Here is a 16,919-nt window from a genome sequence, read left to right on the forward strand (position 1 = left end):
TTTTTTGAGTTTGTATATCTTCATTGGGTAACCCACTCACAGGGCCTGAGCCTATTCTGATCAGCACAGGAGCTGCAATCTACTTCATTTCTTACCTGGGGCAACTCTTCCCCACCTCCATTAGGCACCCTGACGTCCCATGTTTCTGCAAGGTTATCATATTTAAAGCCTAAATTACTGTGATTATCAATTAGTTTGGTCCTTTGAAGCTTAGAATTTCCAAATTCAAAAGATTTACAAGCTTCAGCAGTCCTGATAACTGAAACCCTAAATGGGTTTCCTGCTGATATTATATGTTGACTATTCTTTTTTTTTTTTTTAAGATTTTTGCAAGGCAAATGGGGTTAAGTGGCTTGCCCAAAGACACACAGCTAGGTAATTATTAAGTGTCTGAGACCGGATTTGAACCCAGGTACTCCTGACCCCAGGGCCAGTGCTTTATCCACTTCGCCACCTAGCCACCCTATTATTCTTTAAAAAAAAAATTTCTACTTAAGATCTCTTACAATGCCTCATGAAGCTTAGTGAAGGTTACTCTACATTCTAGAGGGGTGTTCAAGGGAGTCCAAAATCTGACAGTTCTCGTTAAGATTTTTAGGCATTGAGCAGAAGTCCTGAAAATGATTTTGTACCTATTAGAAGTATGAAAGTTCACACCAGAGAAATGGCCATTAACAGATAGTTTTTCATGGATATAACAAAAAAAAAACCCCAAAGACTCTCAGGAGTCATGATCTGGTCTAATAGGAGGGCCACCCAAATTCATGAACATAGATTTTTTTTTTAAGGAGCACTTTTAAAACCAGTTCTACTCTGTAGATGTTATTCACAGGGTTGAGTATTTCTTGGGAAATTTTAGTACTTGTCTAGAAAATTGAATAGCATTCTAAATGGGAATGAAATTAAAATCTGGCAGAGAAAACCCCTTGAAAGGAACATTCTTAAAATGATGAGGCTATTTGATATAGAATCTTCTCACTAATTTGATCTAATTAGTATCAGGTCACCTTCTGATAGTTGGTTATATTTGCTTTTTTGTTTTTGTTTTTCATTTTTTTAAACTAAGGCAAGTTTAAACTGGAAAGTAATATAGTACTCTCTTCCCCCTCTACCCCCCCCAAAAAAAGACCATTAGTTACCCTCTGATACTTGCTACTTGTATAACTTTGGACTATTTATGTAATCTCCCTGGGCCTCAGTTTCCTCACTTATAAAATGGAGAAGGGGATCTGACAGGATAACCTTTCAAGTTCCTTCTAGCTCCACACACCTATAATCCTATATAAACTTAGTAGTTTTCCTGTCAGTCCTATCTATAGTTCCCACTGGAGAATGTAAGTCAATTATTCTTAGTTCCCAAAGCTATAAAATGGGGACAGTGACATTTGTACTGCCTCATAGGACTAATGTGAAGAAAGTGCTTTCAAACTTAAAAGTGCTCTGTAAATGTGAGCTCTCCTAAAAATTGAAACAAACCCAACGTGATAGAAAGAATGTATACCATATTGAAATTTCTGATTCAGAAGTCCTTCTTTTTACCTCTTCTCCTAGTCTAATTCCTTGTTGAAGACTAGACTTTTTTCATTGATAAAAGAGTCAATTGAGTTGTAAAATGCTGCTTAGCTATTTGGACTGTTTTTCTTTCACTTGATCCAGGTCACAGAATGGGCAGCTTTTTCCCTGCTGCCCAGATAGAATATTCTGCTCTTTTTTTTAATAGACTCCAGTCCATGGGCTAAATATTGTGAAATTTGTCCAGAGGAAAAAAAAAGCAACCTGAGACTCTTTAGTCCCTTTTTAATGTATTTTCCTGGTTGATCATCAGCCAGTCTGGAAAGAATCCATTACTGTGTTCACAAGAGTGCTAAGAAAACAGCCCATTATTCTAGTTCATATGAGATTCAAATGGATATTTTGCTATTCAAATGATATTCAGGGACCCTCAGATACAGGAAATGAGTGGAGAAGACTGGAGAAGGAGTCCCACTAGGATCAATGATCACTGCACAATTAGATTTGATATTTTAAGAGCAGGGTGATTTCTCTGGGGATAATACAGAAACAATGAATTTCAAAAGGACAGACTTTAAAACTAGGAAGAAAATGTTTAACAGCAGTCTGGGGCATAGAGTAAAAAACAAAAAACAAACCAACCAAAAAAAAAAAAAAAAACCAAAACAAACTCTTAAAAAATACAGAGTCAGCTTGAAGGCTATTTAGGAACTTTGCATTAGAGACCCAAACAGACTGAAATGAAAAACCCAAAGGAAAGGGCAAGGCAAGCTTGCATGGTTAACTAAAGAAAAAGTACTAAGTCCCACAAAGCAACCTTTATGTTGGAACTCCTGTCTGAAGAAATAGAAAGATCAGAGCACAAACAATGCCTGATTAGCCTCAAATTAGAATTTAAAATGGCAGAGAGACAATGTGAGAGGGAAAGAGATAAAAAGGTTTAATAAAAGATGCTTTAAATACATTTTGAAGCAAGAAGTCTGCCTTGTGGCTGTAGGCCCTCTAAATTAACAAAGGGAGGGGGAATGATTAAAGGAGATGCTGAAGGGGCAAAGAAGTTAAATGAATTCTGAGCATCGGTCTCCACTATATAAAGAATGTCAGCAAGCACCTAATGAAGCTCATGTGACATTTCTATTCCAAAAACACTTTGGAGAGAACATTCTAGTATGGTCTTGATGAGGATGAAGTTCTCCAGGGAGAAGTCAAAGGATAATTTTACAAACTCAACTATAGTAAAATCTTCATGAACAGACAGTATATTTCCAGAGGTTTAGAAATAAAATGAAATCACACATACTAAGATTTATAACATGTAAGAGTCAGAATAGGAGGGGGGAAGAAGAAAGAGAAGAAAATTTGTTATTCTTAAAATTGCTAATATGATGTATGTTTCTAAAGATCCAGGGGAGGAAGATCTCAGTATTTGTAAGTTGGCAAACCCCTCTTATAACTTGATATAATTAATGAAAGTATTAAAAAAATGATAACCTACAAGCTATAATATCTCTGATCTAAAATCCCATGGAATCAAGAATGGACAGACAGTGTCACATATGACCTTTGTAAGTTAAAAATATTATAAATTAGAACTCTACTTGCAGATTACTGTCAGGTCCCCAGTTACTATTATACTCACATAGCTAGAAACATCATTGCCAACAGACAGTTAAATACAGCTAAGAAGTTCTGGTGTGTTAGGAATATGATGTCTAATGATACATTTTTTAAAAATTGGGAACAAAGTCAGCAAAATGAAAACATTTTTGAGGAGGACCTAGCATCAATATGGCAATTAATGTTAAACATAAAATGTTAAACATAAAGCAAGAGTACTGTATTATTGAAGTTGACAATGGGAAATTTCAGTGTTCATTAAATGCAAACTATTGAAGTGACTGCTACAATCTTGAAGCCACTAACCACAATGCTTTTTGGTTTGGGGTTGTTTTGTTTTTCATGGGTATGGATTTGGTATCTTCATGCTATTTTACATAAGCTATCAGGAAAACCTCTTGTAATTAGTTTAGTATACCAACTTTCCTCAAAATCACTTTAATTTTTACAATCTTGTTCAATTATAGGAGGGAGTAGAGGAAAAGATTGAAGAAAGAGGGGAGAAGAGATTTTAAATGGCCAAAAGAATTCCCAAAGTGATTGTTTAACAAAGAAGTCAAAGAAAATGCTTCTGTATTCAGATACCTTATTCAAAGTTAGAAGCTGTATTTTCAGAAAAAAATAATTAATATATTATTTACAGCAGTATTGAAGTCAATAACAACAACAACAACAATAATAATAATAGATGATAATAATGATAATAGTTTACATTCAGTCTTTCAAAAACTGGATGGTTCATTTGCAGTTTAAATGGGAACAGAGACTTATGTTGAGAACACAACTAAAAGCTAGAGATAACAATAGCTATCACTTCAAGTTTTTAAAAGTACTTTATATATACTATCTCATTTGACCTTCAGGACTTCAAGAGGATGCATTATCATCTCCATTTTATTGTTGTCATTCAGTTGTTTTGGTCATACCCCATTCTTCATGATCCCATTTGGGATTTTCATGGCAAGGATACTGGAATGGTTTGCTACGTTCTTTCTCAGTTCATTTTACAGATGAGAAAATTGAGGCAAACAGGGGGGAAGTGACTTACCTAGGGTCACACAAGTAGTGAGTGTGAGGCCAGATCTGAACTCAAAGAAGACAAGTCTTCGTTCCAGGCTCTATCTGACTCTATCCATTTTTCCACCTAGCTACTCATCTTACAGAAGGATAAACTAAAGTTGAGTAAGGTTAAATGAGTGAGGATAGTCATACAACTATTAAGTCCAAAAGAACAATTTCATTGATAATAATTTTTAAATAACATAATAACAAGTAGATTTTTATAGTACTTCAAGTTTGCAAAATATTTTCTAATTTTATCATCACAACAACCTTGTGAAGTGCTTTTATTATCTCTATTTGACAAATGAGGAAATTGAGGTAGACAATTAAATGACTTTCCCAGGGTCACCCAGTTAGATTGGAACTCCAGAAATATCCACTATGCTACCTAACCTCTAGTTAAACTTTTTCCAACCTGTCTTTTCCTAAGTTAAATTAAATACATGTTAATATACTGGTAGATAATGAATAAGTGAGATCAAGGATGAATTTCCTAATGAAAACCACTATTTGAAAATGGAATGTATGCTTTTTTTAAAGGAATATGAGTTCATTCAGGTGTTCAAGCAGAGACTAGAGGGCCATGTTAGAAGAATCATGAAGGAAATTGGTCACTGGACTAGATGGCTTCTAAATTTCCTTCTAATTTCAGGGTTCTATGATCCTTCATCTAACCTTAAATGTTTAAGAATATTATGGAGAACATTTATTTTTCTATGCCACTGTCAGAAAAAATAATAGAAATATTAACCTATTATTACTGAATATTATTAAATAAGGTAATAATCATTGAATTAATAATATTGAATAGTGGAGTACTTATGTCTATACTTAGTGCAAGGGGAGGGGAAGGTTTTTCTTTACTTTTTAATTTATATAAATTCACATTCTTCCCTATTTGATGGAAAGTGATTTTAATATGTTCAGATCCACTATATGGCCAGTGAAATGATTCTAAGACACACCAATTTGAGCCTCTTCTCAAGAGCCATTTAGTTAAACAGAAATGAAGATTAGATGGAGGCAGTATAGTACAGTGGAAAGATCACTGAATTTACATTGAGAGGACATAATTTTGAATTCCAATTCTTCCATTTACTCTCTGTGTAACCTTTACAAAAGTTAACCTCTCTGGGCCTAGGTGTCTATGTAAAATGAAGGGGTTGTTAATTATTCAGTGTGAGCATTTACATCTTGGAATTCTGCCAACTGCAAATTGGGGCTTAATTTATTATTTTGTTGATCTTTTTTTACTTTTGAACAAAAGAGACAGAGAAAATATTAAAATTGCTGATTAAACTTAAAAGTATTCCCTATATACATTTAGCTGGTTGTTAAACATTTACCAGAAGACCACTACTTCTGGCTCTAAACTCTGAAGCCCTAAAAAAATGTCATCAAGTCAATACTCTTCTCACTACTCACTCCTATGTTGCATAGTTTCACAGGACATTGACCCCTTCACTCCTCCACTGACAAGAAAAAGAAATAAAATTCAGCTAAGAGGAAACCCTGGAGCAAGAAAGCTTTCACACTGAGGCTAGGGCATTGAGAGATGTGGACTAGAAATAAGAATCAGGTGACTGGGAATTGATTCCTAATTTCAACAATTACTCTGTAACTATGCAATATTAACCTCTCAGTGACCCAGACAACTCTCTATACTTAGAAGTTAGAAGTTATACAATAGTTGGCAGAGCTTCATCTATGAAGGAAGTTTCCCTGTTGAGAGAGCCTCATTCTGATGAAATCACAAATACAGAAACCCTTACCCTAAAAAAAAAAGAAAGAAAAAGAAAAGATAATTCATAAAGTTGTAGTAAAGATATATTTTTATTGTTTTAATTAACATTTATTTTATTTTTTAATGAACAAAAACCAACTTTCTCTCCTTTCCACTCTATCTCCATTGAAAAAAAATGAAAAACAAAACCCCTATGACAAATAGACAGAGTTAAAACAAATTCTTGCATTAGTCACATTCAAAAGACATATGTCTCAGTATATAACCTGAGTCTATCATCAACTCTCTTATCAGGAGGTGGGTAGCATGCTTCCTTGTGAGGCTTCTGGAATGATGATTCTGGTGATCCATGTTCTTAAGGTGATTGGTTTCTTAAGTTTTATAATATTGTTGAATTTGTGTAAATTTTCCTTCTGGATCTGCTCACTTCATTGTGCAGTAATTCATGGGAGTTAATGTCGGTTTCTCTGAAATTATACTCTTTATCATTTCTTATGACATGATAGTATTTCATCATAGTCACATAATATTTCTCATGTAACTTGGTCAGCTTACTCCTCAGTTGATGGGCACCTCTTTAGTTTCTGTCTCTTTGCCATCACAGAGTTGTTATAAATACATTAGTGCTTCTGGATTTTGACTCTTTCCTTGGTCTCTTCGGGCTTTAAATCTAGGACTGGGTCAAAGGGTACACATTGTTTAATAACTTTTCAGGCATGATTCCAAATTGCTTCCCAGAATGACTGGTTAAACACACAGCTTCACCAACAGTGCATTAATATGTTTGTTTTCCCATAGACACTTCAGCAGTCAGTTTTAGCAATCTGATAGGCAGGTAAGTATGAAATAGAAACTCAGAGTTGTTTTAATTTACATTTTTCTAATTATTAGTGATTTAGACTTTTTTCATAGAACTATAAATAGCTTGGATTTTTCCTCTGAAAATTGCCTATTTATATCCTTTGACCATTAATTGGAGAATGCTTATTCTTATACCTTGAGTCAAACATTTTAAAAGCTTTAAAGTACTGTTTAAGTATTATTATCATTTAAATGTTATCTTTAATTATTCTTGAAGGTTAATTATTTTATACAATTCTATTATTATGTGCAATTCTATTATCATGCAATTATATAATTAAACAATTAATATTCTTGAAGGTTTTTAATATTACATAGTAAGAATTAAATTATATATCTTTTCTTCCCTCTTCCTCTACCTTGCATATTTCAAGAGTTTCAAGGAGAACATCTCTACTACATTATTTTTAACCCCAAAGGCAGAACTAAGCCACCACACATAGAGTGGGTATTTTATTTATTTTAGTTGCCTGACCAATTTCCAAATGTGAGATAATTCTATTTTGATGAACATTGAAATATATTCTAGACCAGCTGTTCCTGGAATGTTTTTTGCTCATTTTGTTACTTTCTTTCGAATTGAGCCAGGTAGGGGGTGGGGAGTATTTGTAGTGTAGAGCTAAGTTTTGAAGTGGGGAACCCTGGGTTTGTACTTTGTACAACTTTTATATATATTTCTAATGAGAATTAACAGTGTGTCTGTTACTAATCACTTAATTTCCCTGAACCTGATTTTCTCTATCGGTAAAATGGGGATCATTATATTGAAGTAGCTATAAAGATGAGTAATTATTTTTATTGTTGTTCTTGGTAGTGGTGGTGTACCCCCTTTTCCCATTTTGAACATAATGGGCTAATTTGCAGTAATCTACCCAAGTTATAAAATGGAAAAACTGAATGAGAAAAAAAGAAAAAAGTTAAGAACATTTACAGAATTGTCTTAACACAAAATGAAGTTGAGGTTATGGTGAATTTCATCTTTCAGAACATACTGTAATAATAACAGCAATTCTCCCTCTATCACTGCACCTGCTTGTACAGTTCAAATTAAAACCCGAAACACAGCAAATCCCACTTCACAATGCCTTTCAGTGTTTCAGCCTCCGAATTAAAGGCCTCTATTGTTTAGGAGGATTATTTCCTTGCCTTTACTGGCTTCAAAGAAATAGGAATCTTCACTCACTTTCCTATTGATCCTTGTTGATCAGATTAACTTTGTTTTGGATTCCTATTGAAACAAAAGGCAAACAGATACATTTTAAGCACTTTCATGTATAGCTTTGTTTCAGTTCAGAATGCTTGGTGTGTTTCTACTTCCTCTTTGGAAAGATCTGTTGGGTAATGGGGGAGGGGAGAGAAACTAAGGGAATTACTATAAATTCCGTTTGCTAAATACAGACACTTTCAGGTATATTATCTTAATTGTAAAATACTTGGACTCTCAAGTAATTATATGCAATTAAAACCCCTGTGTTAATTTGCTTTCCCTTGTTAATTTATAATAGAATACCTGTACTCAGGAAAAGTAAAAGATTAGCAGGCACTAGAAATCAAAGGCATCTATCAGCACTACAAAACAAAGCCAAACATTTATCCTACTCATTGGGCACTTCAGATTTCAGATAAAATTATTTAATACTCTCTTACTCTTTAATGAACCATAAAGAATCTTAAAAGTATTTCCTTGAAGACAGAATGTTCTTATGCCCTTTTTAGATTTACTGAGCAGGTTTTCTTCTTGACTGTGTCTCTAGTCTATGTAGTGACTCAGGATACATTGAGCTAGGATTAAGGAGCTTCACTCTAGGCCACACTGTACCCCTTTTCATCTCATATCCCATCCTCCCTTAGGCATCTATTAAATCTGCATTTAAACCTTCAATTAGAAATGCAGACCACTAGCATCCTCCAAGGCCAGCCAGAGGTGTTAGAGATATACATATACCCAGTAACCTCTGTCTGCTTGCCCCAAACTCACAGCAGGATGGATCACTAGGCATTTTGTTTAGAAGCTCAGACAGAGTGGGTGCTCTACCACCAGCAAATTTTCACATGTAAGCCTTCAAAACATTGGAATTTGAGTACCCTCCATTGAAATTAGAATTGAATGGCATTATTGGAATGAGCTGTTCACTTTTTACTCCTTTGCCCTATGATCAGTGATGAGAGAGGAAAAAGAGATGGCAATTAAATAATCACAGGATTTAGAGTTAGAAGTTATCCTTCAGAATCCAGGTTCTTCAACTCTGGCAAATTACGTTACTACTCCAGGACTCATATGTATAGATGAATTTCTTCCTTTATAAAATGAGGGGGTGGGGTAGATTCTATAACCTCTAACAGACTTTCCATTTCTAAATCTTATTATTCTATGATAAAAACAAACTGGGGATGAGGGGTTGGAATAATAAATCTGGTTAACCTTTGGAAGATTGTTTCAAGTTTCTTTATACACTATAAGTCTGATGAGATTCTGATTGTAATAATTGTAATTGTTTAGCACAGTGCTTAACTCATTTTTATATACTATATCAATGCTAGCTATTATTACTACTATTACTATTGCTGTTGCTGCTACTATCATTGTCATGGATTCAACCTCTCATGTAACTACCATAAAGTAAATGTTTGACTTTAAGGTTCTTGCCTCTTGACACAAACAAGTCATTTATGAAATGGTACATAGCCTTTGAGTGGGAAAATTACTGCACAATAAACTTAATTAATATAGTATTAATAAATGTCACTTCTACTGTCAGTCATTGAATTTTAACCAAGTGAGCAAAACAAACTAGATATTTTGGAAATCATTACCTATTTCCTAACACTATTAGGAAGACTCTCTGAGCTTTGCCTTTAGTTCTGAAACTACTTTAAATTCCATTAAACACTTTACCTGCACTCTACACCTGTGGAGTCAACATGGTTCTGAGATTCCTATATCACACTGTGGTATGGCTTAGAATGATAATAGTACAATTATGCATTGCTCCAGGTTTGACCCAGATCTGGCTTATATCTACTCTGTCACTACCTTAGGAAAAGAACTAATTCTGAATGACAGCTTTCTTAAGGCATAATTTTGGAGAAAAAAGGAAGAATCTGGGTCAACACCTTCAGAGATTGTGATATTCTATGATTCAAAAACATATAGAATTATCAAGACATTGATTGCATTTGGTAGAGTGGAGTCAGAGGACCTAAGATCAAATTTCACCTCAGATAATAGCAATCTAGGTGACCTCAGGCAAGACACTTAACCATCATGGAGTTCAGTTTCTTTGTAATATGCTAATTCTAAAATTTTGTTGTTTTTAATTTTTAGTGAGTGTTAAAAAAAAGGGTGGTTTTCACTTCAGAAAGATACTTGAGTTCATTGAAAATATTGTACAACTTAACCAAATGCAATCAATCCATTTTTCCTCCTAGTCGATTGTGTACTAAATTCATTGTCTGTCTGAAATCTCTTTCCAAGAAGATTGATCAGTAACATGCACTGATCAGTCAACTAATAGCATAATTTTGAAGAAGGAATTCCTCCCTCTCTCATACATATGTACATATATATACATATATTTATATACACAAAGCAAAATTTAAAAGTGGTTACCTAAATATGCTTAACATCTATTTAAAATGAACCTGATAGGTACATACTGCTTCTTTTCAAAGTTCAGGTCTCAATTCTGTCCTCACCCCAGCTTTAGAGAAATCATCTTAACCCTCCTTCCAAGACCTCACCTTTGAAAGTGAGATCATGAATCCTACTCTCTCCTTACCTCCCAGGAATTTCCAAAGGATTTAAAAAATGATGTTTCCAAAGCACATAGAGTTCCTTAGAGAAAAAGGTGCTATATAAATGCAAGATACTTGTGCAACTTGTAAAGTATATTGAAAAGATAAAAATGTAACACTGCAGACACTCAATAAGTATTTGTTCCTGATGGTTAGAGTAAAGTGCTAAATCACTCTTTTCCAAGGCTTAAATCAGGTAAATTCTCATAGGAATTCTAATCTGACTAACTACATTTGATGAACACTCATGGTGCTGAGAAGCAAAAAAAAAACTTATAGAGGATTTTGCAGGTATGTGTTTTGCATGATATGTTTTAGATTTTTTGAAGTTCTCTTACATTTAATAAATTCTAATGATAAATGAATAAATAAAATGTTGTAGTATATTGCGTTGGCTTTAAATATAATTTAAAGCTGTCCCTCACCTCAGTTAAAGAAATGTACCATTAACCTGGAATAGTAACTAGGGTATTGACTTTCAAGACAGAAAGTTCTGGATTTGAATTCTGCTACAGATGTAACTAATCTGGGCAAGTCAGTTTAATTTAAATTTCATAAACACTTTATCTGCTCTCTACACCTGTGGAGTCAGCATGGTTCTGAGATTCCTATATCACACTGTAGTATGGCTTAGAATGGCAATTGTACAATTATGCAATCTCTTTCTAAGGAGTTTTGGTATCAAGTGGGTAGTGGTATCAAACTCAAAAAACAACTGGCCACCACACCCTATATAAGAATCCCTCTGGCCCATCTTGCTTTAGAAAACTACATATTACCATCACATATATTCTATTGTATATTATTTTTTAAAAATGTTTTCCATCAGCCTTTTAATCTGGTATGATACTCTGCAAGGAACAATGTAGCAGTTTAAGAGAAGTAGGATTGACACTTCTAGTCTTGTCCATAAAGTGATGAAACTCAAATGAGATATAGGTAAAGCAAATACTATATTAGTGTAAGTTATAGGATTATTATTTCAAAACCCAGGGAATATACCTGAATAATTATTGAATTCACCAAAGCAAGGAATTGTAGGAAGTTCCAGCTTTCCCACAAACATAAATATGTGCTTCTAAAAATGTTATATTAACATTTCATCAAACCATGCTTTTTTTTTTCTTTTAAAGGTATTAATAGAATATTTTGCAGTTCTGATAAAGAAATAATAGAGGTAATATGGGACAGTGGCTAAAGAGTGCTGGACTAAGAGTTAGAATTGACTTGGGTTCAAGAGCTACCTCTGATGTAGATTCTATGTGAGACAATGAACAAGACACTTTACCCCTCACTGCCCACACTCAGGTAACACTAATTCTATACTTTGCAGAGTAGCTACAATCTGTATTGATAGAGGTAGTTTCCAGCCTTGGATTCCTACACAAATAAAATCAGTCAGTCAATAAGTATTGTATGAAGGCCATCTATGTGCTAAATACTAGACAATGTGCTAAACACTGGCTAAACAAAGAGAGGAAGAGAAAAATTAGTCCCCATCCTTAAAGAGCTCATGTTCTAGGGGATACAATAAACAAGCAACTTCTTGGAATCAGGAAGACTTAAATTCAAACCTGACCACATATATTTCCTAGATGTTTGCCCCTAGACAAGTCAATTAAACCCCTGCTTGCCTCAACTTGTCAGTTTGTCAAAAGGGAATAATAATAGAATCTACCTCACAGGTTTATTGTGAGGAGATTCTAAGTGTTTCTAAAGTACTTAACATAATTTATTAGATACATTAATTAATGTTATTAATTATTAGTATTGCCTATATACAAGATGCCTATAGAGAATGGGAGGAAATCTCAAAAGGAAAGTCCTAGTTGTGGGGAGGGAGGGAGGGTGATATGTAGAAGATGAGGTTTAAACTAAGATTTAAAGGAAGCCAAAAAAATCAAGAAATTGGGAGTAAGGAGGGAGAACATTTTAGGCATTGGGGACATTCAGTGCAAAGGCATGGAGAGGGATGTTCCTCACATGTAAAGGACATCAGAAAGGCTAGTTTTCCTGGAGCATAGGTCTGGACCTATCATGATGATGATGTTGATGATGATTGATGATGATGATTGATGATGATGTGAACTCAAGTTAACCCTAGAGCAAAATAGAAAGAAAGAAAGAAAGAAAGAAAGAAAGAAAGAAAGAAAGAAAGAAAGAAAGAAAGAAAGAAAGAAAGAAAGAAAGAAAAAAATTCAGACCCCACTAGATAATATTTATAGGCTCTATATTTAGGCAGAACCTCTCAAGTGTTCAGTGTAAGAGAAACTCCCTAGAATTTCAGATGGAATTTTTGAGCTCTATAAGGTACTACTCTATAGATGTTATTTAGACAATAGGAGAGCAGCTGATAAATGTGAAATAATGGTTCACTAAGTAAATATACTAATTAAAAATTTACATTAGCCTGAAAGAGTTCCTGCATGAAGCCAAGTCCTCTTAATGCAGAACCACTCTGTGGCTATGATGGCTAGACTCTGGAAAGACATTAATTCTTTCAGTCCACTGAAGCACTATTTATAAATTGACTGCTCTGGTGCCCTAAATGGTACCCTGGGAGCCATTGGGACAATTTGGTGCATTAACTCTTTCAAGCCGCTAGGGTACCATTTACATGGATTATGTTTAGCTGAATAAATTAATGGACCTATTGGTTTCCATGTGTTGCCTCTTTTCAGAATGTTGCAGGATCTCCCCTACCTTGTTTGTTTCCAAAATTGTATTTATTAATGTCTCTGGTTAGAAAAACACAACATACATTGCATTTGCCATAATAGAACCTGAATATATTCTATGAAAGATGAAGTAAGAGTAGTTAGGTGGTGTAGTGGATAAAGCACCAGCCCTGGAGTCAGGAGTACCTGGGTTCAAATCCGGTGTCAGACACTTAATAATTACCTAGCTGTGTGGCCTTGGGCAAGCCACATAACCCCATTTGCCTTGCAAAAATCTAAAAAAAAAAAGATGAAGTAAAACAAAATACCTGGTGATACAAAATAGCTAATGGATTTCCAGCAGTTACCAACATCCCTAGGATAGATATCTTATATGTAGGTCCAGAATTTCAATTGCATAAGAGCAACATGGAAAAGACACCACTAGAGAGCAGTTCACATAAGGGGAAATGGTGTTTTGAGATTTATAGGGTAGATATGAATCTATAGTTTGATAGTATTCATTGGAAACTGCTTTTGGCACAGTGCTATAGCCTAAAGTCCAAACCTTTCATAAGACACTTATGAGACCCTGAGCAAGTCAACTCATGCTTGCCTTCATTACTTTAAATATAAAAAAGAAGATAATAATATCATCCTACTTCAAGGCTTGTTGTGAGGATCAAATGAGATTTCTCTTAATATTTAGCATAGTCCTTACAGATAATAGATTCTATATGAATATTCTTTCCTTCCCTAGTAATAATCGACATTAACATAGCACTTTAAATATTGCAAAGTACTTTCCTTCATTTGTCTCATTTGAATATCACAACAACCCATGAGAGGTAGGAACTACAGATATTATTCATTTCATAGATGATAGAACTGAGCCTTAGTAAAGCTACATGTCCATAGTCATATAACAAGACTATCAAAGGCAGGATTCATACACATATACACCACTCTTATTGCTTACACTATACTGTCTATAAAAGCTTATGCACCCTTATCAGAATTAGAATGTCCAAAAATATGGAATGTTTCTACTGTAAGGTTCTATCATAGTCAGATCATCTCAAGAGTATGAAGTGCATTTTGGGGTGACATATTGGAGGGTATCCAGAGAATGCAAGATGAGTCAATGGAATAAAATGAGAATGTTCTAAAGTGGAGAAGATGTAGTAGGAAAAATAATTGTAATCTTCAAATATTTGAAGGAAGGAGAGTCATGTACAAGAGAAATTAATTCTGTAGTCAGGAAGACCAGAGTTCAGCTATGTCCTAAGATTTATCTGGACAAGTCATTTAACCTTTGTTTACCTTATTTTTCTCAACTATAAAATGAAGAGAACAATAGCACCTGCCTCTCAGGATTGTTGTGAAAATAGAATGAGATAATATTTATAAAGGCACAATGCCTGTGACAGTGGGTTCTTATTTCCTCCCTCCCTCTTTCACCCCATTCCCTAGTTATTCTTGCTTGGCTCCAGAAGAGAGAAGTTAAATGAAGACAAATTTCTGCCTTCAAAAACACCCTAACAATTGCAGTATTCAAAATATAAACAGTCTATCTCTGGAAGTAGTGACTTCCCCATCACTGTAATTCTCCAAACAGAGGTTGGGTGACTATTTGTCAAGGATTTTGTATAAGGGATTCCTGTTCAGATCCAGGTTAGATTAGAAAGCTTCTGAGATCCTCTCCAAATTTTGAAACTTTCTTTAATTCTCAGAAGTATGACAATGAAGATCTGAGAATGGGAGAGAAATAACTTCCTCCATTCTATGAATTCATTAACTCTTTAAGCTGCAGAGATTAATCCGTTAAGAAATCCTTTCTTCCACAGCATTAAATGGTCCCCTAGTGGCTTGAAAGAATTGATGAGTTTCCAACAGTAAGCAATCAAATTTCTTCCCACTGGAAGGAGTGGGCATATAGTTCCAAAATTGAATTCCATGCACACTTGTGATGACTAACTTAGTGAATCATGTCAAATTTTAAACTTTATTTTATTTTATTTTTTATCAGCCACTGTATAATTGAAGGTGGAGGGAGGGAGGATGCCCAACTGACATCCTGCCCCAGGCACCAGCCTGTCTTGCTACAGCCTTGCCTACCAAGACAGATGTCAAAAAGGAGTGTGACTTCCAAAAGAAACAGTGCCATTCTACCCTGTCAAAACTTTTCAGTACTCTAATTCTGTCAGATTTCTCTCTTTCCCCTATCACCCAATAGTTTCAATGGAAAATAAACATCACACCAAATAAATAAGTGAAGGAAAATGTATCTATTTTTCCAAAGAGTCTGACCCTCAAATTTCCCCCAGAAATTCACCTTTAAATAATTAGCTTGGAATTATTAATGGAGAAAACAGAGAAATATCTTTGTTAAAAATGTCCTCAACTTAATAAACTATGGGAGTAATAAAAACATCTATTTAAAAAAAGTCAAATGAATCATCCATCAATATATTCTAATGAGATACAAGAATTTGTCACTGTCACTCTAAAATAACTAAAATTATTTCCTAACATGAACAAGTAATTTTTTCCCTGAGTATGCTGTCCACCATCATATAATATGCATGGTACTTGTATATGAAATACCTTGAAGCAGATCTAGCATTAGAAATGGCAATTTTCAATTTGAAAAACCAGCATCTAGAATCCTGCTTCTACATTAACTTTTCATATCCTATAACTTAAATGATGCATTAAAACAAGGTTTATTTTTAATTACATATTTGCTATGTATTGGAATGATTATGAAGAACCTTAATTTAAGGTTTATTGATTGTTACCTTAAAATAATTTTTAAAAAATTGAAGAGAAGATTTCATGTCAGAAGTGAGAGGCTATAGGAGTGTAAATTATATTTGCTGTCACATGAAGTTGCTGTTTTGATAAATAATTATTTTTTTCTTTTCTTCTTTTAAAAAAATTCATTAGAAAAGAAGTTTTGCTGATTAGAGACACAAACAAGACTAAATTCAAAATGAGTGAGGTTTTAGAATTTTGATTTAACTAGTCAGAAAACTGATGATAGCATTAGATTATGAATCTGGATTCTATTCCTAGAGCCCAAATTTAATTACAGGAATAACTCATTTTAAAGGAATCCAGATAAAAATGAAAGATAAATCACAGTTGATAATTTGCTTTCTAAAAGTATCATAATAGCATTGCAAAAAATAGTAAGCGCCCTTAATCTATTTTAATACACTTAATTTACAAAAATTTAATTTGTTATAGGGGAAAATTTGTTGGTTTTGTGATTGTTGAGTTGTTTTTTAACTATCTCTGACTTATTTGCTACCCCGATTTGTGATTTTCTTGACAAAGATTCTAGGGTAGCTTGTCATTCTCTTCTCCAACTAATTTTAAAGTTGAAGAAAATGAGATAAACAAGGTTAAGTGACTTGCCCAGGGTCATATAGCTAGTAAGTGTCTGAGCTCAGATTTGAACTTGGGAAGATAAATCTTCCTGGCTCTAGAACATGGTACTCTTTCTGAAAGATATTCACAAAATAATATTTTAAGAAAAGGTATCAATTAAAAATATTCAAGAGAGGAAGAGAGTTCTAAAATGGTGTTGTTTATCCTTTATTTTTTTAAAGAAGACCATGACATCAGGGAGGAGATAAAATGACAGGCATGTGAAATGAATCTGA

This window comes from Macrotis lagotis, chromosome X (assembly GCF_037893015.1).
Source record: "Macrotis lagotis isolate mMagLag1 chromosome X, bilby.v1.9.chrom.fasta, whole genome shotgun sequence".
NCBI classification, from domain to species: domain Eukaryota; kingdom Metazoa; phylum Chordata; class Mammalia; order Peramelemorphia; family Peramelidae; genus Macrotis; species Macrotis lagotis.